Source organism: Nematolebias whitei, chromosome 20, assembly GCF_014905685.2.
Source record: "Nematolebias whitei isolate Nwh7 chromosome 20, NemWhi1, whole genome shotgun sequence".
Lineage (NCBI taxonomy): Eukaryota > Metazoa > Chordata > Actinopteri > Cyprinodontiformes > Rivulidae > Nematolebias > Nematolebias whitei.
Genome location: NC_056517.1, coordinates 20438040 through 20442466, shown reverse-complemented (window position 1 = coordinate 20442466; position 4427 = coordinate 20438040).

Below are 4427 nucleotides of genomic sequence, written 5' to 3'. Positions count from 1 at the left end.
CACAAAGGTTCCAGCAACAAGGCCCTACACCTCTGAGCTCGGAAGAGACAGAGAAACTACGCAGGTTGTTAGAAACTTTGAAACACACTGACATGGGAAACCAACCTGGAGCACTATGTAGTGATGTAATCGCTATTAAATCTGAGGGCGCGAATGACAACGTCACAGATGTCGGTGGAACACACCAAGACGTTGTTGTTGTAGCCTCCAACAACCCCTCATCGGAAGAAGGGGGGGTGAACTCACACACAAACGATGACGAGTCATCGCAAGCTGAACACTCAGAAACAGCTACTGTTGTGCTGACGGTTCAGACAAACCAAGATTACACAGACAAGGCTGAGCGTGTGAAGAAACGTCAGAAAAATCTAAGAGGTTTCTGTGTAACTTTATCATAAGGGGGGTCGCCAAGAAGGCGTACCTGTCAGTAACACTCGAAGGAGTCCTCACACATGAAGCACTACTGGACGGTGGGGCGGACATAACAATTATGTCAGCTAAACTGTTCGAGGAGCTGAGCACAGCCGCTGGCAGTGTTAACAGGGTAATACCTCTCAGAATGTGCTGTAGAAATGCAGGGTCTCTCAGAGAAGAGGACAATCCTGACAGCTATAGCAATGGTTCACATGCAGATTGGCAGAATGACACTATACCACCCGGTACACGTGTCTAGTGTTGACTCGTTCCCATTTTTGGTTGGCCAGGATTTTATAAATCGCTTCGACGCGATTATAGATTATGGTGATCAGACGATGTGGGCCAAGGTGAGCAAACCACTGCCAATAGAAATGCCTCCTGAGTGTAACACAGACTGCCTAACAGCAGGTACCACGGAAGGCGCAGAGGACTCCTCAGCCGAGGACACGAGCCCGGTGAGTATTCCTCTGAAATCATGTGAAACCAAAGAGACCCACCCGGTGGTCCAAACTCTGACCCAACAAGAAAGCCTCCTCTGTGAGCTGGAGCAGTCAGAGTCCACCAAACACTACCTACAACTGGTAGTTAAAGGTGTAGAGATCCAAGGATCCCACACCAACGATGCTGTACTGTCTCTATGGACAGATAAATCGGCAATTAACCGAGCTTTCTATGAAACCTTGGTTCACAAACACGTGGGTCTAGAACTAATTAAAAAAGCTTTCCGCTTTCCATTAGTTCCCAATAGTTCACAGGTAATGACCGCGGAAGGAGTCATTAACCTAAAACTAAACTGGAACCAACGAGAACTGGTTCACCCGTTTCTCGTGATCCAAAACTTACCACATGCAACCTACATAGGCTCTGACATTTTGGTAAGGTTGGGTGTCCATGTGGACACCATCAACAAGGTGCTGTGGTCCCTAAAACCAGCCACAAAGGATCCTCCTGTGCTAGACACAGCAAACCTTAAGGCTGGGCAGACCATTCCAGAGGCCTGCCAAGTTGCTAACAACCAAACCACCACAGTACCACCTCAGGTGATTAACTTAATGGTGCGAATCCACATCGTAGCTGGACAAGCTATTAGCCATAAACAGGCATATTTTCAACCTTCTCCTGCGTTTTTCAACTTGGGACTGTCCGTGGAAGCCACGAACCAAGTGAGCCTTGACTCTAGGACCACATCTGTTGCTGTGTGTAACACAGGCACGGATGAGGTGATGATCCCAAAAAACACTATGCTAGGATGGTTGATTTACACTGATTTTCATGATTTTGAACTAGGCATTCCATTTCTGGGAGGACTCCCAGATAACCTGGTACCAAGTTGAGAAACTGGGCCAGTATGGTTCACAAAACCAACACAGGCCATAACTCTTTTTTCAACCGATGACGTCGACCAAGGACCTCAAACCTATGGTGTCTTACCCATAGACAGGTCCGACGACTCAGAAAAGGATTCGTTGGAGCTCCCCAAAGAGCAAGAACCCTTATCAGTCTCATCACAGATTGAACAGGTGGTCGCCCAAGCTGACGCTCTGACATCTGATGAAGAAAGGGACAAACTTCGCCAAGTTCTTTTAAAATATGATTAGTCATTTTCCACTGACTCAACAGATTGTGGGTTGACCTCACTCCACACAGTGAGCATCCCAACCCCACCCAACGCACCACCAACATTTGTCAGACAATACAAGATCCCTCTGGCAGCACATCAGCCTGTCCAGGAGATCATTGATGACCTTTTGGTCAAAGGTATAATCAGACAATGTAATAGCACCTACTCTGCGCCTTTATGGCTAGTTTTAAAACCAAATGGTAAGTGGAGACTTACCATAGACTATAGAAAGCTAAATAAACAAGTCCCCTTATCCAGGTGGCCAATGACTCAGCTCCAACAGGAACTGCCAAAGGTCACCGATGGTAAGTACTTCTCTACCCTCGGCGTTGCCTCTGGTTTTTGGACCATCCCTGTGCGCGCCGAGGACCAACGCAAACTAGCTTTCACTTTTGGCAGCCGACAATACACCTTTACCAGGTGTCCCTTTGGCTATGCTAACTCACCTGCAGAGTTCAACATCTTTTTGAACAAAGCATGTCCAGATGCCCGCGAGCGTGGGACACTGATCTACGTGGACAACATCCTTTTGAGGCAGCCAACACTGGACTCTCATTTGGCTGAGATCGACCACGTCCTAAATCAGCTAGCAACTGCTGGTGCTAAAATCTCACTGTCAAAGTGCCAGTGGTACAGAACCAAGGTGGACTACGTTGGCCTCCTAGTAGGTCCGGACGGAGTACAACCACAATTGACTCGCACCCAAGGCCTAGACAACCTCAAAGTCCCCACCAATCTCAAAGAACTACAGAGTTTTCTGGGAGTGTATAATTACTCACGCCAGTTCATAGAGCATTATGCGGACCTCGCAAAGCCACTGACTGAACTCTTAAAGAAAGACGTCCCATTTGTCTGGACTGATACACAGCAGCAGGCAATGAACGTTCTTAAAGACAGGCTCAAGTTAGCCCCATGTCTAGTCTACCCAGACTACAACAAAGAGTTTTACTTGGAAGTGGGCTTCTCAACTCACTGCATAAGTGCAGGTCTGTACCAAATACACGACACAGACAAGCGTGTTGTGGCCTACGCCAGCAAAACAATGGCAGGCCCTGAATTAAGGTATTCAGACTGTGAGAAGGCTCTATTGACCACTGTGTGGGCAGTGAAACATTTCTCCTGCTATATTGGTGGACAGAGGATTATTGTTGAAACACAACACCAGCCTGTAACGTTTCTAAACAGCCAACGCATCAGAGATGGTGTGGTGACAAACTCACGTGTAGCCACATGGCTTATGGCACTTCAGAGTTTTAACCTAGACATCCGCTACGGTCAAAATAAGAAGTCACACTTGGGTACTGATTTGGCAATCTGCCAAGAATGTACACAGGATGTACCAGCCACCCAACAGCCGGTTGTGAGTAGACCCTCAGTAGCTGAGGACCCAAATCACCACTTCTTTGATAGCAATATCTGTAAAGATATGGCGACATTGTACGTGGATGGATGCTCATTCCACCACGAGAAAATCTGCAAAGCAGGTGTTGGAGGGGTCTTCCTCCAAGACCAAGAACAGGTCACATGTGGCTATAAATTAGGCTCTCAGTCTTCTCAGTACGCTGAGATAGCAGGAATCCTAACAGGCCTACGGATGGCAGTGGAATGCTCCATCCATACGCTAGTCATCTGCACTGACTCTAACTATGCTCGACTTAGTTTCTTGTGTCATCTCACTCTGTGGAAACAGAACGGTTTTCTCACAAGCAACAAAAAGGTGGTCAAACACAAAGAGCTTTTCATGACATGTGATCACTTAGTGACATCACATGATCTACAGATCTTCTGGAAGAAAGTTCCAGGACATTCCAGAGTCCCAGGCGATGACAAGCACTACAATGATCTTGCAGACTCCCTAGCCAAGGGAGGAGCCGTTGACGGGCCCACGTGGTCCTTTGACCCCTCCTGGCTACTCAACACTCAGTCGACACAACCTACAGCTGAGGTAATGGCAGTCACACGTGCACAAGCTGCAGCTAAACCTGCTGATAACACAGTTTTTGTACGCCCAATACTGACTGACCCAGACATCATCCAACTTCAGAAGTTGGATCCTGCAATTAACTCGATGATACTGTATCTGACTGACCCAGACAAATACACTCCATCGAAAGGCGAACTGGATTCCAATCCAGACCTTAAAGTCCTCTTTCAGCTGCGCAAACAGTTAAAACTACTTAAGGGCATCCTAACTTTTGCTCATGGACGGACGTCCTCACCCGTGTTCGTGGTCCCCCATGACCACAGGGGGGTGATGTTAGTTCATGCACATGACCTTCCGTCCGCAGGACACAAGGGTGACAATGCCACTGTAGTGAACTAAGCCTCAGGTCAAATCTGGCCTTGAGGGCCTCCCTGGGACAAGAACTGTGTTTCATTGATTTGAGTC